This window comes from Castor canadensis, chromosome X (genome assembly GCF_047511655.1).
Source record: "Castor canadensis chromosome X, mCasCan1.hap1v2, whole genome shotgun sequence".
NCBI classification, from domain to species: domain Eukaryota; kingdom Metazoa; phylum Chordata; class Mammalia; order Rodentia; family Castoridae; genus Castor; species Castor canadensis.
This window is the reverse complement of record NC_133405.1, coordinates 94,320,432-94,342,372: the sequence shown is the minus strand read 5'-3', so window position 1 is coordinate 94,342,372 and position 21,941 is coordinate 94,320,432. Positions and strand designations below refer to the sequence as shown.

At 36.7% G+C, this 21,941-nt stretch overlaps 2 long non-coding RNA genes across 2 annotated transcripts in view; both read left to right on the top strand.

Annotated features, from left to right (window-relative positions):
• Window positions 1-1,938: 1,938 nt before the first annotated feature.
• Window positions 1,939-9,871, top strand: LOC141419402 (uncharacterized). The gene is made up of 4 exons (XR_012444165.1): window positions 1,939-2,791; window positions 4,255-7,793; window positions 7,941-8,011; window positions 8,440-9,871. It is a non-coding gene; the product is annotated as an uncharacterized lncRNA (long non-coding RNA).
• Window positions 9,872-10,013: 142 nt separating this feature from the next.
• The window catches only part of LOC141419598 (uncharacterized), a 47,450-nt gene continuing 35,522 nt past the window's right edge, over window positions 10,014-21,941 (top strand). The window contains exons 1-2 of the long non-coding RNA XR_012444237.1: window positions 10,014-12,119; window positions 13,586-13,743. This is a non-coding gene — a long non-coding RNA (uncharacterized lncRNA). The remainder of the gene's footprint in view (window positions 12,120-13,585; window positions 13,744-21,941) is intronic.

Sequence of the window (21,941 nt, the reverse complement as noted above, 5' to 3'; positions counted from 1 at the left end):
ATGAATATAAAAATAATTAAACCTGTTGAAATTATCCTAAGAAGGGAACTAAGGTAGAAAGCAGAAAATAGAAAGGGTGAAACAATTTGGGATATAATACAAATACACATGGAAATGTAATAATGAAACTCCCTGTTTAGCTATCTTAAACAAACAAAATGACTTTTTTCAAAAATGAATGAAGGACATGAAAGTAAAACAGATCCTGTATGGGGTTGGTACAGGTGTGAGGAGGAGGACATAAGGAAAGGGTGAAGAGGGCAAATATGGTGGAAAATATGTACTTATGTATGAAAATGGAACAATGAGCCCTGTTGAAACTATTCTAAGTAGGGAGTAGGGGGAAACAAAGGAGAATAATGAAGAGGATGAATCTAACTAGGACATGTTGTAAGCACTTTTGTAAATACCACAATCTACCCACAGTAAAACAATTATATGCTAACAAAAATTAAAAATTTTTTAAAAGGCATAAAGCAAAAAAGGGTTGGAGGCATGGCTCATGTGTTGGAGCACCTGCCTAGCAAGTGCAAAGCCCTGAATTCAAACTCCAGCACTGTCCCTCCTCAAATACATAAAGCAGAATACATCATAATGTTTAAAATCCTCTAAATTTGCAAGTTTTTCTTTTTAAAATAGCAATCAAGTTGAATTATGTAATGTCTAAGTCCTTTAGCTTCTGCTTCCATTGTAAAAAGTACATGTCATGGTCCATAGGCAAAAATGTTTGAAAGAACTGATATGAAGAAGTGTCAAAATTTTTGTATTAAATGTCAGAATGTCAATTCAGTGAGTGTGTGTGTGTGTATGTGTGTATGTATGTGTGTGTGTGTGTGTGTGTGTGTGTGTGTGTGTGTGTGTGTGTAGGCATCACACACAATAGGCAAATGCAACCACTGAGCTCTGGCTCTTTTCAGTATTTCCAGTCTCTATTTTCTTTCTACAATATATGGAACTTATAGGCTGGAGGACAATTTCAGTGGTAGAACGTTTTTTGCCTAGCATATGTCAAGCCCCTAGGTTTTATCCCTAGCACCTAAAGAGAAATAAGAGACCTTGAGTGAGACCCAAGGAAACTTTGAATTAATATCTACAACCATTACACAGACATCCACAGATGGTACCATCCAATGAATGTGAATTAATCTTCTTACTAACTGGCTCCTTAAGAAAGCCAGATACAGTATGTTTTTATGCTGAAATAGAGTGTGTGTATCCATCTCCACACATATGTGTGTGTACAAACATGAGACCTTAAATTAAAAAAACTATACTAATTATAACTTAGATATTTCTTTTTGACTATAGCCATACCTTGATTTTTATTTATGAAAGAACTATTGAATCCACTTAAAAATACATGTTCCTAAAATGTGCGTGTGTGTGTGTGTGTGTGTGTGTGTGTGTGTGTGTATTCCTTTTCTGCTTCTCAGTGGGACTAGGGAAATTTTATTTACTGTGTATCTTTCCTGATCAATTTTCATAGCAAAAATCCAAAGAAATCAAGTAGCGTGTTTGTAACAAAATGCAAAGTCTTTAAAGTAACCTTACAAAACTATATGATTTACTTCAGAGAAAAACTTCTCTGAGTTGACTAGTTACTCTCCCCAGGTTGCAGAGATAACCACTGGCAGAGTTGGTTACGGATATAATTTTAGATATCATTTTATTCTGATTAAATGTTAGAAATTATTAACCAACTTTTGTGTATAAAATTTACTATGAAATAACTGAAATGATATTATTGTTGCATATTCTGAAATCTATGGCTTATAGTAAATGTTATTAAGGAAAGTCAGTTTACATAATTTTTCATACCCAGTAGCATTTCACTTAAGTATTGCTATGTAATCAAAGTAATGCCAACAAGGAAGAAGTTAGAAATTATCAGAAATTATTTGATTTGTTTATGATAATGTTTCTAATATTCAACTGTTATTTATTTTAATGCTGTTATCCTTGTACAATCCTTAAAGAAAAGTTACATGTATGTAGTTAAAACAGATCACATTGTTAGAGTGATAGCTGAATTTTGTGCCTCAACACTTTATGTTTCCTTCTTTGTTTAGTAAATTTGTTTATAAAGGAATTGCAAGATGAAGAAAAGACCCTAAGCCAGAGGCTGTGCACATCATTTTCCCTCCATCACACTGGCCATATCTTGTTAACCAGACCATGTTAGCTGAAGGGCAGCTTGTGAAGTAGACTTCAGCCAGGCAGTTACAATCCCACTAAAATGGAGAGCCATTAGTAGGCTCTGTCACACTAAACTATTGTCTATAAAGGGAGGCTCTGAATGTGACTGAGAATACAGGCCATTAAAAGGAATAAAGGATGCTCAAGGGTCAAAACAGGGAAGGGGAGGCTGGGTCTAAGATATATTTAGACCTACTGATCATTGGTGTCCATCTCCACTCCACTTGTGTCTTCCCTTCTTAGTCCTTCAAAACAACCATTCAAAAAATATCTTCAGGTGTTTAGGAACTCTCTGTAATTCTCCTATCAGGCAATAGTAAGTTTTATAATTCCTGTTTTGCAGATGATAAAACTGGAACTCTCAGTATATAAATGATCCTTAATAATGTAACAGCCAATTTCCTGTCAAAGACCACAGAGTTCAAAAGGCAGTGGGAAGACATGATTTAAGCATTGAATGGAAAACTCTGTCAATGAAGAATTTTGTACCTGGCAAAACTATCCTTAAAAAGTGAAGGAGAAAGTAAGGCATTCCCAGATAAACAAAAGTTGAAGGAATTCATCACTAGCAGAACTTCTCTACAAAAAGTGCCAAGTAAGTCCTTAAGGCTTAAATGAAAAGATAGCAGACAGTGCTTGAAACCATGTGGAGAAATAAAGGCTTTTGATAAAAGTATTGATATAATTATAAAATCATAAAATATAGGTATCATTAAAAATACAGGTAACATTATAGTTTTGGCTTATCACTGCTCTGTTTTTCACCTGATTTAAAAGACAAATGCACAAAAGCAATAATTATAAATTTGTGATAGTGTACAGACAATACATAAAGACATATTTTGAAAAAGAATGAAGTTTTTCATCCAAGCATGAAGTTGGATGGAGTATGTATGAAAAGTGTTTTGTATGCTCTTGAAGTTTTATTGGTTTAAATTCAAGAAAAGGAAGTAAGGGTGGAATAAAAATTACCCACTATGAAGAAAAACAAACAAAAAGACTACTGCAGGAGGTAACAAAAAAGATAAGACATAGCTCTAGGTGTGATGGCACATACTGAAATATCAGCACTCAGGAAGCTGAGGATCTCAAGTTCATGGCTAGCCTGTGCTACATAGCAAGACTCTGTCTCAAAGGAAAGAAAAGATAAGTCAGAAAACAAATAGCAAAATGACAGAAATAATTCCCTCTATATTAGTGATCACTTTAGACATAAAGGACTTAAACTCACCAATTAAAAAAGGTTGGCAGTATAGATTAAAAATAATCCAACCTAATGCTATCTAATAAGACTCAGTTTGTATTAAAAGACAAATAGGTTAAAAAATTGAAGGATGGACCGTGATATCCCATGTAAATAAAAACAAAGAGATATCTGGAATGGTATGAATATAGAACAATGTAACCTTTTAAAATTGTATTAAGAAAGGGGAAAAAAGGATGAGAGTGATTGATAGAGGGGGTGAATTTGGTCAGAGCACATTGTATGAATGTATGTGGACATCACAATGAAAACACTTTGTACAACTAATATATGCTAATAAAAATGTAAAAGAAAATAAAAGTAAAAAGCACAAATGGCAGAAGAACAGACTAGGCTGTCTGTAAATCCATTTAGAAGGAAAACAAATTTTCTCATCAAGTTAGTTCAGCTTTTAAATGGCAGGCATAAATGCCACATGTCAGAACCATCAAGTATGTCAGCTGACCTCTTTCACTCTGACAGTGAGTCCTCCTCTGTGTTTAATTCTTGCTTCTAGGCTACCCCATTTACTATATTTTGTTTTGATTTTTACTGGGTCCCTTTCCTGTTATTCTGCATTTGTAATTCAAATGTTTTTCAGTTTATAGTATCTAATTACCACAGTATGATATCCCTCATAGTAAGGACCATGTGTCATTGGTCTTTTAGTTTCTAGCATCCCAGATGTTTCCTGACATGTATGGCTTAACCCATCTTTTGTAATGATCTCAAACAGGAAAAACATCTCCACAGTTTAGGAAGCAACATTGTAAATGTAATGTTTATAGGCACTGACTGCTGTTTTTTTCTAACAGATCCTGGAGGGAAGATGTTCCACTATATGTGGACGTGTTGCCCTTGGGTCCATGCATGTCAACAACATAGCACATGTGGCCAAGGCTAGAATGTAATCTGACTGGATCTTGCAAGAACATTCTTAAATTCTCCCTGGAGAAAGGAGAGGCAAGTAGTTTAGCGAGGAGCTACCACTAAACAATTTCTCACCTGCCTCCCTTATCTTGTTGGGGTTGACACAAGCCATTTCACATCCATTTCCAGTTCCACCTGAGCACAGGTCACTTTGTCTTGCTTTGCTTTAGAGTATAGCTCTAAGAAGAGTGTCCTGTGATATGTGTTACCAACTACTTCTGATTTAGTGTTAAACTATGGGACTAGGGAAGCAAGGATCTGACACAATGATGATCTTGCTTTTTCTGTGTTTGTAACTAATATACTGTTTGAATTCATTTCAGTTCATTATCTCTTTACCAGACAAATTTATGAACCTATCCATTGCAATAGTGGCCCCTGTGGCTGTGTTAACCCATGAAATGTTGTATAGGCACTACTTGACACCTTGACAGACAGACTCTGGTGTTGTGCAGAATTGAATGCTCAGGATATTGACTTCTTTTCCTTGGCATTACACACAGCAATGGGCAGTTCTCAGCACATAATATGTCTTAGGGCAGCATTTGTCACACCTCTGTCATTTACAAACCAACTGTACATTTATTAGCTTGTTTGGTAACAAGTATAATACATTATGATTTAATTAATATATTTAAATTCATTTCTTAAATCAAATTAATTTAAAAGAAAATGATAACCGTACATGAAGTTCAAAGGGAGTATCTCTTGATAGAAATGGATTACAAAGGAGATTGAAATGGAAATATTTAAAACTTAAGTGAAAAGATGGACTATAGCTAGCGAACTAAATTCATTTGTATTGTAATGCCAAATTCATGTGCTATATCCCTGTGTTAATCAGTTTTTCTCTCTATGACAATAAATCTGTTGAAACACCTTAAAGGAGAATCATGGTATCAGAAGTTTCAGTCTAAGGTCAGTTGATTGCATTGAGTTGAGCCTGAGGTGAGGCAGGACATAGTGGCAGTGGAAGCACCTGGCAGAGGAAGCCGATCACCTGTTGACCAGCAAACAGGGTAAGAGAGACTGAGATGCCAGGAGCAGGATATACCCTTCAAAGTCATGACTCCTCACCCCAAGTGACCTACTTCTGCCAACAAGTGCTCACTTCCTAATAGCCCATCAGCTCTAAAATCCTCAGTGGATCTTGGTAAGTCTAGCACATTGAGGACCCAATCACATTTTGATAATAGGGAATCAAGCCTACGACACATAGGACTTTTTCCTCTTTTTTATTATAATTTTTTATTAGGATATATTCATTATATGGGGGGGATTCATAGTGACAATTTCAATCAGGCTTATATTGTACATTGGTTAGATCACCCCATCGTCTCTCCCCCTCAATCCCCTCCCCGCCCCACTTAAAGCAATTGAGAGGTTTCTTTGTTCTATTTCATATAAGTATATGAAGTCCAACAACCATGTATCTTCACCTTAATCTCCTTCATTTACCCCTACCCCTCCCCCTCCCATAAGTACCACCCCCATACTGTGCCTATTTTACAATTTTGTCTTTCATTGTTAATATTTAAGTTGATGTTCAATGGGTTTTCTCAATGTATCCCCACTGTGAGTGTACTTTACTTAACACATGGGCCTTTGGGGGGTACTTCATATCCAAAACATAAATTCTCTTATTCATCATAACAAATATTTAATGTAAATTTCTATTTTAGAAATGGAGAAAAAAATGAAAGAATGTAAGTGTATTTCCTACCACTATATACTTAGTGCATGTCAGAACCAAAATGGAAACCCATGGTTATTTCATGCCATAGCTTATTAGGAGACAGGACTGATAGGACCAAAGCAATTTTGCCTCAGCATATACCCATTTTCTACAACTTTTCTTCTACCTAGGACTTAATACTTTTCAGGCAGTATCATGGAATATGGATCCCTTGCTTATTCTGTGTGAGATTGTGATACTTTACACATATTTCCATTTTATATTTGAATCACATATTTTTATCATTTGAGGTCAGAAAAATATAGTAAACTTATGTAAATATAATGACCATTAATAATCTCCTGTCATTCCTAAGTAAGATAGATTTTGAATAGCATTTCTTATTGTACAGCTCTTTTATTTAGTGGGGGTGAAAAAGTAAGTGGAGGCTCAGGGATGAGCACATAGATTATTTATCGGTGAAATCATGCATTACCAGACTAATAATTTTCTCAGCAGATGCATTGATAAAAAGGATCTAGAGATAAAATTTTAGAATTAACAGGTATATTTAATAAGACTATGAGATAAATCCACTTTCAAGGATTATTGCTTTGCATACCAATCCAAATAAAATATAAAATTTCAAAACTTGCAATTTTCAATAGCATCAAAGACTAGGAATAAATTTCACTAACAATGTGCAAGAATTCTTTGTAGAAAACTGTAAAAGTTTATTGTGAGGAATTTAACAGTGAAATGTCTGATAGAAAGACAGCATATGCCTGTTTGTAACTGGTCTTCATTTAAGGTTGTGTTTTCCCTTCATCTATAATATAAACATGACAGTTGGGAATATGAATTGGCACGGCTTTATCAAGAAAACACTAAATTTAGGTATACAAATGACATTTGGATTTTATAAAAGGGACCAAAACAGAATCCCAAAGGTGACCTTTTGTCTTATAGTCAACCTTCACGTTCTTCAGATTCACATACGTTAATGGTGTTTCTGAGACATAATGCATTCCAGTGAAGTAAGGATATATATAAGACTCTTAAACTCAGAACGGATTAAATGAACAAAGTTAAGGGAAATTTTAAGCAGACAGGAAGAATTTTGTATACTTCTATACAAATTTGACCAAGAAAAACAAGTTGAAACAATAGAAATGTTTTAACAAGTATCATTTAGATGCTTTATTTGAAATAATAAATATAGGAGAGCTAAAACAGTGATGTCACTGTTGGAATTGCTTGAGTGAAATATGTAGAAATGATGGTGTTATATTTGTTCCATTTCTACTGTAGATAAGTAAAAAATACTTCTTTTGTCTATTTTAGCCTTGCATACAGGGTAATATAATGGTTTTTCCTCACTTTCATCCATAATTCTGGTGTACTTAAGAAGAACGCTTCTTCACATACTGAAAAGCAATCCAGTTTTTGTGAGCAATTATATATTCACAATACTTTTAAAACTTTTCTATCAACATGTGGAATCAAAATGTAAGCTATTATTTATTACAAAGGTGTTATGTATTTGTGAAAAGCAGCCCTTCACAAAATTATGTGAAACTACTAGCTGTTGGTTGAAGGACTTAGACACAAAAGTATAAAAATAATGAAATGCTTTCATTTTTCATAATTTAATCTGATTTTGTACAAATGTGCTTCTATCTCACCAGGTCTAGATAGGCATTTGGGTTCTGAACTACGTTTCAAAGAATCCTGACATGTGAATATAAGGTATTGAAATAGTAGTATAATTTCCTCATTATTAAAGAATATAGTGGAAAATAGAAATCTCAGGGTTTGCATTCATAGTAGCACTACTACCTACTTTTAGCACTAGAAAGGGCTCTAGTTTCAGTTGAATCTCTTCCTTTACATCAGGTCCATCTGGGAGTTACTTGCAGTCTTTTGAAGAGCTGGTGTCTGCTGATCAGCTCCTGTCTCTGGCCCTTGTAAGTAAAAGCAGTTATTATTTTAAGTCTTGAAATATGACCCAGGAATTAGGAAAAATAATATTTATCCCCTCAGTTATTAAATAAAAGGTTTAAGCAAGTATGGCAATAAATGCAATGAAAAAAAAATAGCAGAAGAATCATTTCAAAACTTTTCTGCCACAAAAAAGGAAAGCAGATATATAAAAATGTCCTCTCCATTCTTTCCCAAGACTGTCCTGAGACAATTTAATTGAACCATTTGTACCTATCTATGACTGGTCTTGTTATGATATTTCTCATTTTAAATCAATAATTATACATATTGGTTATTCGCCTAAAACATTAAATCAGAGGTATGTTGTCTCTGACTGGATTGTCATGCCAAGGCTAAAGTCATGATGATCACTGGTATTTATATCCCTAGTATCTATTGTATTTTGGGACAGGAGTGAATAAACATGGAGTGAAATGAAGAACAAAGAATATATGAAGCAAGCAAAAATTGATGACTGTTCTGCAAAACAACTAAACTAATGAAACTTCACAGCATCATCAAAAGCAAAGAAAAATGAAGAACTGGTACAGATTAAAGGAGAATTAAAATATAGGAGAAGTAAATGCAATGTATCATCTGTGACTGGACTGTGGTTCTGAAAAAGGTCCTGTAAAGAAATTATAAGACAACTGGGAAAATACAGCTTATATAGTTAAATATTATATGTTTTCATTATTCAGTTAATCACATTTATTGGTAAAAATCATCATAGTACCTAAAATTTAATTTTAAATATTCAGCAATATGAATAACAAATACGAAAAAGAGCACATGCATGTGTGTATGTACAGAGGGGAAAAAGTGAGGGAGGAATGGAGAAAAAGATAAGAAATCAGCCTAGCAAGAACTATTAAAATTGATGAAGCTACATGAAATAAATGTGAGTTATTTTTGTTACCTATTATTTAAATTTTCTGTAAATTCTATTTTAAAGTGAAAAGTAGTTGGGGACTTGACTCAAGGGGTAGAGCAGTGGCCTTGGCAAGCATGAGGCCCCAAGTTCAAACCTCAAAATTGTTTTTAAAAAGTAAAATGTAAAGATCAAAAGAATATATGAAAAGAATATTGTGCTTCAAGAACACTGGCCCACTATCAATATTAATAATATCTATATGTTTACTTTCCTGTGTTATGGAACTTGTTTTTAAAATGACAGTGTAGAGATCAACCACAACACACCAACATTTACTGCATGTTGCAGTGAGCACTACCTAATGATTAAATATGAAGTCTATATCCCGAATAGGATTTCAGTAAGAATTAAAGTATAATTTTCAGATAGAATAACTGAAGGATTTGGGAGCCTGTAACATCCTTTTGTACCGGAATAGTGAAACAAACCTTTATTTTTTTTAAAACACAGTTATACTTAGGCCCAAAAGCCCTATGTGCAGCTTCCCTTAAAGAAATCCAGTGTGCCACCACAGTATGAAAAATAGCAGCAAAATTACTGTCTTAGAGTGAGAATAAGGAAAGTGAGAGGGACAGATTTCATGGGCACATGTCAATCATATTCTAGAAACCTTTTCACTAGTGAATTGCTACTTTTATCCATCGTTTGAGACATGTAAATATTTCATTTAAAAATACCTGGAACATCAACTTAAATATTAATAATAAAAACCAGGACTGTAAAATAGGCACAGTATATGTGGGAGGGGGGAGTACTACTGGGAGGAGGGAGAGTGAAAGAAGGAAATTAAGGTGATGGTATACGGTAGATGGACTTCATATACCTATATGGAACAGAACTATAAAAACCTCTTGCAGTTGCTTTGGTTGGGGTGGATGGGGGCTGAAGGGGAGAGAAGATGGAGAGAGACAATGGGGAAATGTAAATAATGTACAATATAAGTCTGATCAGAATTATCACTTCTAACCCCCCCCCGGTATAATGAATATATCCTAATAAAAATTTATAATAAAAAATATCTGGAAGAAATAATTTGTTTATGGTAGGTTATTTAGCTATAGATTTTTCTACAAAAAACTTTAGATATTTTTCACTTTGTAAAACCCATTTAAAAATTGTGTTAAACCAGCTATCCATTTGCCAGTTTCTTGAATTATCAAGAGCTCCTAAGTAAGACACAATCTCTAAAGTCTCAGTTTTGTCATTATAAAATGGGGTTAATATCAATATGTAACTAGGCTTTACTGAACTAGAAGATTTGTTGACATGGCACTGCATAGAGGTGGTTTACACTTTTAACACAATTAGTATGAAGGTCAAACAACAATGTTCTAAAGAAACCAAGTTTCAAATGTGTATGCATTATTATATATCACCTTATATCTAATACACATAAAGAACACATCCATATATCCAAACATAACTAAGTCTAAAACTTTTTCAACACTGTCATGTGTGTTTTCTTAGTAATGTTGCTCTTCCCACAGAGTGGCTACTCCAAATAGCTGGCCACAAGGATTTTGCAAGCTTTTTTAATCTATGTTCAGATGGGTTGGTGCCAACTGTTTAAAAGCATGAGATGAAAGTTATAGGATATATTCCTGGGAAGCAGATGAGCATACATATAAAGGCACTGATGGGATAGAATTCTCCAGGATCTATGTTTTCTTAATTAGATGGGCATATCATCCACTAGCAAAATGGAAGACATTTATATAATGGGATATATTCTAGCTCAACATTTGAAAGTAAATTAATGTGAACAAATTCCTGTAATGTTAAGACACCCACAGTAACAGGCCCAACTGGATGCAAGATGCTTGATGATCTCTTCATCTTGTACACTGAGGTCTTTTCTTCCTCCACATTTTCATCTTTTTCTTCCTCCAGGACTCATATTTTACACTGAAAGTAATATTGTCATTATGAAAATACACTTAAAAGGAGAGCTATGGTCCCATAGCTTGGTGAAATGGTGATTTGCAATTTTTTAAAAATTTTGAATATTAATATTTCAGGGAGCAATTATTAGCATGCAAACTTCCCATGGACACATGTACAAATCTGTTCACATCATGTTTAAATAGGTGTAGAAGTCATCTTTAAGGCACATGGCAAAAGATGAAACTTGTTCTAGTTGGTCTGTATTACACAGCCTTTCTTACAAATGATTACTGGCAATATTTTAAAATTTAGAGAATACTGTTAAAATAAGTCCCAGAGTTAGTGTGCATGTGTGTATGCTTTTTCCAGCTCTTGCAAAGCCATTTATGTTGGTCAGGCTGCCAGAGAAATCTTATTAAGGCATATGGCAAAAGAAAGAAGGCATTTCTGATCCTGTTTGGTTGGACCGCTAGATATCTGTGAGTACTGCCAAGGAAATAAAAGTCCAGTGACTACTAACTTGATCACATTCCCATTAGCTAGGCACACTTTCTCTGGAAAAATAGCTTATAACAAGGGAAGTCCTAGATTTTTGTGTTCAGGGCAAAGAATCTAATTTTTCTGATTTCCTTTTGGATTACTTTTTGGCATATAGTCCATACACTTGCTAGCCATTGCTGATAACTCTTAAACACGCCTTTATTTGGCTCCACCTATGGCTTTCATGGACATTTAAAAGAACATGAATCTTATACCTATATGAACTAGAACAATGAAACCTCTTGCAATTGCTTGAAGTGGGACAGGGAGAGGGTAGAGGGAGAGATATGGTGGGGACAACCTAATCAATGTGCAATATAAGCCAATTTGGAGTTGTCACAATGAATTCCCCCTGTACAATAAACATATCCCAATAAAAATATATGAATCTAGTTGCATAAATATTGTGTATTGACACCTGTGGGCATTGTAGTAGGTTGACTAGCACCAAAGGATGTATGAATCATGACTCTTCTTGGATTAAGTCACATTAATGTTGCTTTTGGGAAGACTGTGACACAGGTTACTCCAGAGGCACCTGCACACCCATGTTTACTGCGGCACTATTCACAATAGCCAAGTTATGGAAACAGCCAAGATGCCCCACCACTGACGAATGGATTAAGAAAATGTGGTATCTATACACAATGGAATTTTATGCAGCCATGAAGAAGAACGAAATGTTATCATTCGCTGGTAAATGGATGGAATTGGAGGACATCATTCTGAATGAGGTTAGCCTGGCCCAAAAGACCAAAAATCGTATGTTCTCCCTCATATGTGGACATTAGATCAAGGGCAAACACAACAAGGGGATTGGACTTTGAGCACATGATAAAAGCTTTAGCACACAAGGGAGGGGTGAGGATAGGTAAGACACCTAAAAAATTAGTTAGCATTTGTTGCCCTTAATGCAGAGAAACTAAAGCAGATACCTTAAAAGCAACTGAGGCCAATAGGAAAAGGGGACCAGGAACTAGAGAAAAGGTGAGATCAAAAAGAATTAACCTAGAAGGTAATATACACGCACAGGAAATTAATGTGAGTCAACTCCCTGTATAGCTATCCTTATCTCAACCAGCAAAAACCCTTGTTCCTTCCTATTATTGCTTATACTCTCTCTACAACAAAATTAGAAATAAGGGCAAAATAGTTTCTGCTGGGTATTGAGGGGGTAAGGGGGAGAGGGAGGGGGCGGAGTGGGTGGTAAGGGAGGGTGTGGGGGCAGGGGGGAGAAATGACCCAAGCCTTGTATGCACATATGAATAATAAAAAATAAATAAAAAATAAAAAATAAAGTAAAAAAAAAAAAAAAGAATGGAGACTGAAGCCAGAGTGTGTGCGCTCCTATCCCATCTCAAAAACTTCTAGCCTCTTCAATCTTGTTCAAATTTGCTTGGTCTTTAAGCTTTGTTTTATCCATTTTTACACTGCACATTAGGGTAGTAGTAAAACTATTGTGCATTTTTGAATGATTGACTGAGTTCAAACAAGTCAAAAAAGTAGAAAATGGTACATCCTGCTGGGCAGACAGGATGCAAGTGGCACACCTCAGTTTTTCCCAAGCACATTCCCCACCCCTGTCCTCACAAATACAAGCACAATCTCCCTCCCATGATCTAGTTCAATCCAAATCCTATGAGCTACACGGATGGCAATCCTTTCCTTGCTTCCTATTCTCTTGATTTTGGAGACAAACCTTGAAATGTCACTTTAACTCCCAAGCTCCCTCATGAGATCCTGTGTGGCATCCCTTGGTCAAATCTCATGGAATAATTGTTAGTGATTTCTATTGAAATGCAGTTCTACTAAGTACATCAAAATGCATATGACTACAGAGAACAATCTACTTTATCATCCTGAAAATATTATGACTCTGTTGGGATTCTGTATATAAGTGAGATCATGCAGTATTTTTTTCTCTGTTAGGTATTTTTTCACTTCACATGATATCCTCAAAGTGCATTTTTATGTGTCCCAAACATCGAGATTTCCTTTTTTTATGGCTGAACAATAGTCCTTTGTCAATGTGTGTATGTGTACACAATAATCTCTACAATTTTGTATCCAACCATCAATACATGGACACATAGTAGTGCTCCATATGAGTGCTGTTGTGAATAATGCTATAGTGAACACGGAAGGGCAGAATGTCTCTTTGAGATATTGATTGCTTTGATTCTTTGTTGTTTCTTTTTAGGTTTGATTATTTCATTATTTAGTAGCTTCATTTTCAACGTACTTCACAAATACAGGCTAAGCATCCTTAATCTGAAAATCTGAAAGCCAAAATGGGAAAAACTCAAAGGATGTTGGTGCCGACATTAGGATATGAGATGAGTTGCAGTCAAAACAAAGGTACACTAAAAATACTGTATAAAACTGAAGTGAAGGGGGCACTGTTTTTCATGCCCCTCCGTTGCTGGGGCGAGGTTTTCTCTCTTGTTCCTTGGTTATTACTGGACCTAACTGGGCTTAACTGGGGGATACTGGAGATTTTAGAAAAGATACAGGATAGACAGACAGAAAGTTGGGATCAGGTGTGTTGTACACTTGGCTGGAAATGCCCAACCCTCATTGCTTCTTTTCTCTATCTTGATTCTTTAAGGACTTCCTCCTTGCAGTTCTGTAAAACCTTGCTTAAAACCTCTTTCCTTAGGCTCGCACTGTCCCATGTTCTCTCTTAGCTTATCTTTACCTTAATTGCTCTTAAAGTCTTTTGCCCCTGGGCTTGCACTGTCCCATCTCTCTTTAGCTTTCTCAAAGCCTCTGTGCTCAAACTTGCAAACCAGCAGCCATGCCTAAAAACTGCATATACATAACTCTTAAGGTCTCAGTCCTTAGACTTGCACTGTGTACTGTCCCTTGTTCTTTTTGGCTTCTCTTTAGCTTTAGCTTTCCTAAGGCCTATGTATGAAGTTCTTTCTCAGCTTTGCTTTCTGAAGCCTATGTTAAAGTTCTCAGTGCAGACTTTCTACCAACCCCTCTTTAGCACTTTCCCTTCAGCAATTCTTTTCCCTTCAGTTCCCTTCCAAAAGTTCCCACACCAAAAAGCCCAAAGGAAAAGCTTCTTCCCAATATTCAAAGGCAAAAAGCCCCCAGGCCAAAAAGCCAAAAGCCAAGCAAAAAAGTCCAAAAGTCCAAAAGTCCAAAAGCCCAAAGTAAAGCCCCCAAAGGCAAAATCCCCTCTTCCTCCTTCAGGGGTCTTTTATAGCAGCAAACAGGGTGGAGCCATGGGGAGGGGTGTGACATCGCAACAGGAGAAACCTGTGTTCTTGCTTCTCTGAACACAACTTAGGAGACACAGCTGTTCTGCCTTTCCCTGTTTCGTGGCTGGAGGCTGTGCCTATCTCGGCCTACAGGTAAGGGCAATAACTGCATGTCGCCTTGCTTGTGTCCAGTTCTCATAGGCTTTAATGCACTCCCCACACTGAAGTGCTCATATTTTTCCTAGAACAATGGTTTCCCATGGTCAGTGGGGGGAGGAAAGAAATGGGGACATGTTGGTCAAGTGCACAAACCTTCAGTAATGCAATGAATATATTTCATCGCGATTCAATGTATAGCATAGTGAGTACAGTTAACAAGTAGATTGGAGGGGACTATGATGAAAATACATTAAATACTTATATTAGAATGTCATAATGAAGCCCATTTGTAAAATTAATGTAGGATGATAAAAAGGGGGAAATGTATTATATACATGGGGTATATTAAAAGAGTAGGTCTTAAGAACCCTCTTCACACACATATGCCAATGTAATGATTGATGTGATTGTTAGGTAATGAGGTTGATTTTGGTAATTGTTTCACTATTTTTCTACCTGTCTGTCTGTCTATCTATCTACCTATCTGTGTATCTCAGGATGTCAGGTTTTGCACACCATGTCTAAGTAAAGCTGAAAAATGCCGTCACCAAACTGGAGTCATCTATCATTTAGCTCTGCAAAGAAAGATTTGAGCAAATTTAAATAATTATACCATGGAAATTCAAAATACAAAATATGCACTGACACATTGGTATCTTCTTTCAATGTAGCAGGTGTGAGACTCTGTTCATGCTCACCACATGAAGCATATCAGTTAACCAAGAATGGTTCCTGGACTCCCTGAGCCTGGGATGCCAGAACCAGCCTATAAACCTCATGCTGTGGGCAGAGGACTCTTCTTTTTATGGGGAGGGGCAATTCCTGTCTGGCTGGTCTGACTGCTGGCCCTACCATGGCACCCAAATGAACCAGAGAGCCAACAGTGTCCCCAGTCTTCCTCCTTGATTCCTTGTTTGGCCTTTTCAAATTCAGAACCCTCTTTGGGAAACCCCTACCTCTGGAAGATATCCTCTTCTTTCACAAATGGGCAATGACTGCTCTAATTTAATCTTATTCCTAGAACATTCTGATGTTAAGCAATTCCTCATCATTTCTGGATAATTTTTTTTGGCAGTAATGTGGTTTGAACTCAGGGATTTGTGTACTTGCTAGGTAGGTGCTCTACTGCTTGAGCCACGCTTCCAGCCTTTTTTGCTCTGGTTATTTTATTTCCATTTTATTTTTAAGTTCAGATAATCTCAGGTATAATCAAGGTGTTATGGCTAGGGACATATTTTTAGGTTCAGTTAACACATATCTCTATCTAAGATGTGTGCATACATACTGGCATCTATGCACACACATGAACACACACAGAGACACAGAACCTTTCCATGATCTCCATCCAACTTCCTGATTATTGTCTTGGATATGCAGTGTGGAACTTTGAACTTTCTACAATTGGCACCTGGAGGTCAGGGTCGAAGAACTGCTGATGGGATGTGAAAGGGCGGGAAGCTCTAACCTAGGGATCTTCAGAACTAGAGGAGTGACACATGAAGTGCCAACCAAGCAGGTGGAGTTGGAAGTCAACCTGGCCCCTTTGGCTGTGTTCTTCCTTCTGCAATATTATACCCTGTTTTAGACTGGAGGCAACAGTTGCCTCAGGAAATTACCTGTAACCCCCCCTCAGTCTTATATTACCTCTTCACATTTTTGTGTTTTTTAGTGATTATTAATTGTATAAAGTAATAAGCTTCCTTGTGACATTTCCATACATGTAAATAATGTATTTTGACCATATTCACTCCTTCTATTTGCCTCTCTTATCCCTTCTCATGCTCTCCCTGGTCACCTTTTTCTTCTCTAATGGTCTTCCATCTATTGGAATATCTTTCTTTAAATCTAGATTCCATATATGAGAGAAAACATATAATATCTTTCTTCCTGGATCTGCCTTATTTTGTTAACATGGTGATCGCCAGTTCCATCCTTCTCGCTTCAGTTTTCTAGTTATTGGATTCTCACGTGGGAATGAGTGGGGGCCGAGGAGATTTATTAAACTGTATGTACAACAACCTACTCTTGATTGCTCTTTCCTCACTCACTGACTCACTAACTGAGTGGAAGAATTTTGCATGTGTACTATATCTATTTCTCACACATGCTGTGGATAGCAAAAGTCAGAAGGAGCATTAGTTTCTTAAACATTAAGTGATTATTTAACTTTTGTTGATAGAGTGGTTCAAGTGGTAGAGTGCCTGCCTAACAAGCATGAGACCCTGAGTTCAAACTCCAGTACCACCAAAAGCAAAAAAAAAGAATTTTCTACTTACTGGTACTGGTTACAAGTTAGGGCTTGAACACTCTAGTGGCAAGAAGGATGTGGGAAGGGGAGACACAGATCCAACTGAGCCTTCTCCCCACCAATTTGTTGATGCATGCCACAAAAAATTCTCATGTTGTACAGAGGCCATAAGGCCCCTGGGGTGATGTCAAAGCAAATATATGTGCCAATTTGGGATAAGAGTTTGGACAAAATGATATGCTTACCTCTTGCCACCTCCCATTCATAAGACAGGGCCACAGCATTGTGGGGTGTGGTTGGAGCTGTTCAGTCATAGAAAGGAAAACACTTATAGATAATTATTGGGGGAATGAATGCACTAATTGATGACTGTGCTGTTTGGAAAGTGGACTGGCCATTCTTCATGTAAACCTTTAAAAGGAATAGCCCAAGTACAGGAAGATCTGATGTATGACTGTTGGGATGCTGGCAAATCTTGTTCTTAGGAAAAATAAGATTGCCTCAGATCCCAAACCCAACACTGTACCTCCTCTTCACCTTGTGATGGATATAGGTGGTTCAGAGATTGAGTCAGTATGAACAGAGTCTTTCTGAACAGAGTCTTCAAAATCAAGACCTAGGATTCATGATCCCCTTGAGTTCCTGGTGTATTTTCTGTTGCAAGGGAGGAATAAAAATAAGGTCTACCTCAGAGGCTGTTGGGATGATTAAATCCAGTAGTACATGAAAATCATACACACAGAACATAAGTGATATGAAAATATTTGATCATGATTCCCAAAGGATATTTGGAAAACTGAATGTGTGTTTTCCTACTTTTGAATTTTCCTTTACAAGTTTAATATTGGCATTAAGACCTGAAGGTGCCATGTCATCCTTTCAAATGTATGTAATGGACTTTATACACAAAGCACAGTGACTCTTTATGTACATACAGCTTAAAAAATATGTGAATTAAGTCTTATTTAACAAGTAGAAATTGTGTATCATTCTTTTTTGCCATAAGATAGTATTTTAATTAAAATTGCTTCTTGTCAACTTTAGCTGTGTGTGTCTCAAAGGTTGAACATCTTTCTTTGATCACCCTCTTTTTCTTCTCAACTTATCCCAGCAAGCACACATCTCCCTAGGGACGCATCAGATCAAATAATTGTGCAAGGAACCTCCATGGAGGGCTTTCATGGGAGATGCCACTGTCTCTCTTGCCTCTTATACACAGAAGTGTCTTGATGGGGATTTACCTGAGAATCAAAATGGAGAGACTTCAGGGTGTGACTTGTATGTTCAGATATTCTGATTAAGACTTCCACAGAGAATAACTGGACCATCCAGACTTTCATAAGTGGAAATAAAGACTAAGGCATTCATGTATGCATTAACATTATAACCTCAGGCTCCCTTTTATCAGACTGTTGGGTTATGTTTGTGAGATCCAATCATTTTTCTGGCATTCTTGATGTCCATTTACCTGAGGGCACTCAGAAAATCTATATGAGAGGAAATTGGGGAACTTCATTTTTTCACATTCTGCATAATCTCCTGGCTTTGTCTAAAGGATTCTGTATCCTATTGTCAGTCACATATCCAGAGAAAGCAAAATGCAAGAAAATGAACATTGAATAAATACCTACAGATAAATAATGGGAAAGTGATCTGAGACAGTTTTACAACACAGGGGAAGATTACATCAAAATATGAAAATTTGTCTTAAGCATGTAGAAATTGCTCTTTCTGCTCTGGAATGCACACATTGGAAAGTACCAGTCAGTGGATATGTAGTACTTAGGTTATTTGGATATTTTGTAATGTTTTGCTCTTGTCTGTGCAGAGATTTCCACTGCTTCAGCAGCCAGAAAAATGCTTCAAAACATGGTTGAATAGTTTTGTTTATGAGCTTGTGATAAACATGTCAAAGAAGGTGCAAAGGAGGAAAGGAGGCGACTCAGCCCAGAAGAGGCAATAGAGAAACAAAGCTTTGAAGTGAGCGGAACCCTTGTTCTGCCTCACAGATTAGTACTGATGCTTTTAGTGGATTTGCTTTAATTCCTTGCCTGTGGAAGCTCTCTAAACATTTCTCAGATCCATGGATGTGGCCATTTTGTCATGCATTCATAGACGCAGGGAAGGACAGATAGAAGGACTAAGGCAAGATTCGTCAATAACTTTATGGTCACATTGCTGGCACAAAAGTATTTGCACAATTTGCACAATAAAAAGAAGCCTCAGTTTTTCAATGCAGGCTTTTTTTGGTGGGGGGCAATACTGAGGATTGAACTCAGGACTTTGTGCATGCTAGGCAAACACGCTACTTCTTTTTTTTTATTATTCATATGTGCATACAAGGCTTGGGTCTTTTCTCCACCCTGCCCCCACCCCCTCCCTTACCACCCACTCCGCCCCCTCCCTCTCCCCCTTACCCCCTCAATACCCAGCAGACACTATTTTGCCCTTATTTCTAATTTTGTTGTAGAGAGAGTATAAACAATAATAGGAAGGAACAAGGGTTTTTGCTGGTTGAGATAAGGATAGCTATACAGGGAGTTGACTCACAGTAATTTCCTGTGCGTGTATGTTACCTTCTAGGTTAATTCTTTTTGATCTCACCTTTTCTCTAGTTCCTGGTCCCCTTTTCCTATTGGCCTCAGTTGCTTTTAAGATATCTGCTTTAGTTTCTCTGCATTAAGGGCAACAAATGCTAACTAATTTTTCAGGTGTCTTACCTATCTTCACCCCTCCGTTGTGTGCTAAAGCTTTTATCATGTGCTCAAAGTCCAATCTCCTTGTTGTGTTTGCCCTTGATCTAATGTCCACATATGAGGGAGAACATACGATTTTTGGTCTTTTGGGCCAGGCTAACCTCACTCAGAATGATGTTCTCCAATTCTATCCATTTACTAGCGAATGATAATATTTCATTCTTCTTTATGGCTGCATAAAATTCCATTGTGTATAGATACCACATTTTCTTAATCCATTCGTCAGTGGTGGGGCATCTTGGCTGTTTCCATAACTTGGCTATTGTGAATAGTGCCGCAGTAAACATGGGTGTGCAGGTGCCTTTGGAGTAACCTGTGTCACGGTGTTTTGGGTACATCCCCAAGAGTGGTATTACTGGATCAAATGGTAGATCAATGTCTAGCTTTTTAAGTAGCCTCCAAATTTTTTTCCAGAGTGGTTGTACTAGTTTACATTCCCACCAACAGTGTAAGAGGGTTCCTTTTTCCCCGCATCCTCGCCAACACCTGTTGTTGGTGGTGTTGCTGATGATGGCTATTGTAACAGGGGTGAGGTGGAATCTTAGTGTGGTTTTGATTTGGATTTCCTTTATTGCTAAAAATGGTGAGCATTTTTTCATGTGTTTTTTGGCCATTTGAATTTCTTCTTTTGAGAAAGTTCTGTTTAGTTCACTTGCCCATTTCTTTATTGGTTCATTAATTTGGGGAGAATTTAGTTTTTTAAGTTCCCTATATATTCTGGTTATCAGTCCTTTGTTTGATGTATAGCTGGCAAATATTTTCTCCCACTCTGTGGGTGTTCTCTTCAGTTTAGAGACCATTTCTTTTGATGAACAGAAGCTTTTTAGTTTTATGAGGTCCCATTTGTCTATGCTATCTCTTAGTCACTGTGCTGCTGGGGTTTCGTTGAGAAAGTTCTTACCTATACCTACTAATTCCAGAGTATTTCCTACTCTTTCCTGTATCAACTTTAGAGTTTGTGGTCTGATATTAAGATCCTTGATCCATTTTGAGTTAATATTGGTATAGGGTGATATACATGGATCTAGTTTCAGTTTTTTGCAGACTGCTAACCAGTTTTCCCAGCAGTTTTTGTTGAAGAGGCTGCTATTTCTCCATCGTATATTTTTAGCTCCTTTGTCAAAGACAAGTTGGTTATAGTTGTGTGGCTTCATATCTGGGTCCTCTATTCTGTTCCACTGGTCTTCATGTCTGTTTTTGTGCCAGTACCATGCTGTTTTTCTTGTTATTGCTGTGTGATATAGTTTGAAGTCAGGTATTGTGATACCTCCTGCATTGTTCTTTTGACTGAGTATTGCCTTGGCTATTCGTGGCTTCCTGTGTTTCCATATAAATTTAACAGTAGATTTTTCAATCTCTTTAATGAATGCCATTGGAATTTTGGTGGGAATTGCAATAAACATGTAGATTACTTTTGGGAGTATAGACATTTTTACTATGTTGATTCTACCAATCCATGAGCATGGGAGATCTCTCCACTTTCTATAGTCTTTCTCAATCTCTTTCTTCAGAAGTGTATAGTTTTCCTTGTAGAGGTCTTTCACATCTTTTGTTAGGTTTACACCTAGGTATTTGATTTTTTTTGAGGCTATTGCAAATGGAATTGTTTTCATACATTCTTTTTCAATTTGCTCATTGTTAGTGTGTAGAAATGCTAATGATTTTTCTATGTTGATTTTATATCCTGCTACCTTGCTATAGCTATTGATGATGTCTAGAAGCTTCTGAGTAGAGTTTTTTGGGTCGTTAAGGTATAGGATCATGTCGTCTGCAAATAGGGATATTTTGACAGTTTCTTTACCTATTTGTATTCCTTTTATTCCTTCTTCTTGCCTAATTGCTCTGGCTAGGAATTCCAGTACTATGTTGAATAGGAGTGGAGATTATGGGCATCCTTGTCTGGTTCCTGATTTTCGAGGGAATGGTTTCAGGTTTCCTCCGTTAAGTATAATGCTGGCTGTAGGTTTGTCATATATAGTTTTTATAATGTTGAGGTACTTTCCTTCTATTCTTAGTTTTCTTAGAGCTTTTATCATGAAATGGTGTTGGATCTTTTCAAATGCTTTCTCTGCATCTATTGAGATGATCAAGTGGTTTTTGTCTTTGCTTCTGTTAATGTGATTTATTACGTTGATTGATTTTCGTATGTTGAACCACCCCTGCAACCCTGGGATGAAGCCTACT